The 517-nt window shown below is 36.8% G+C and overlaps 1 protein-coding gene across 1 annotated transcript in view; it reads right to left on the bottom strand.

Moving 5' to 3' along the window:
* The window catches only part of LOC107689244 (kinesin-like protein KIF21A), a 22,296-nt gene that overhangs the window by 13,726 nt on the left and 8,053 nt on the right, over positions 1-517 (bottom strand). The gene's annotated exons all lie outside the window — the stretch shown is intronic.

Here is a 517-nt window from a genome sequence, read left to right as displayed (position 1 = left end):
AATTAAATGCTACGTGACATTTTATTTCCACGCTGTATTGTTGATGTCTTTCCGCGGTTGAAACACTGATTGAGCAATTACACGAGGCATGAGATGTTCAGTCATGTTTATTCGCGTTAAATCTAGTAGTACAGAGGAAGGAATGATCGCGTTCACTCACGCTCCGCTCTGCACAAATCTGCGGGGCGTCACGGCTCAGACACGGGAACCGGAGCTGATCGCGTCCGCTCTAATCAATGCTTGTGTTGGGATTATATACCAGCACGTTTATATATATATATATAATATGACTCCAAGCTTTTGAATGGTATAGTGTATGTTTCAAAAGCTTTTTATTTCAGGTAAATGCTGATCTTTATATCTTTATATTCATCAATGAATCCTGAAAAAATGTACTTAACTGTTTTAAATATTGATAATAATAAAAAAAAATGTTCTTGAACAGCAAATCAGCATATTACAATGATTTCTGAAGGATCATGTGACACTGAAGACTGGAGTAATGATGCTGAAAATG

This window comes from Sinocyclocheilus anshuiensis, unplaced genomic scaffold, assembly GCF_001515605.1.
Source record: "Sinocyclocheilus anshuiensis isolate Anshui unplaced genomic scaffold, SAMN03320099.WGS_v1.1 scaffold882, whole genome shotgun sequence".
NCBI lineage: Eukaryota > Metazoa > Chordata > Actinopteri > Cypriniformes > Cyprinidae > Sinocyclocheilus > Sinocyclocheilus anshuiensis.
Note: the sequence above shows the minus strand (reverse complement) of the source record. Positions and strands in the feature narration are given on the sequence as shown.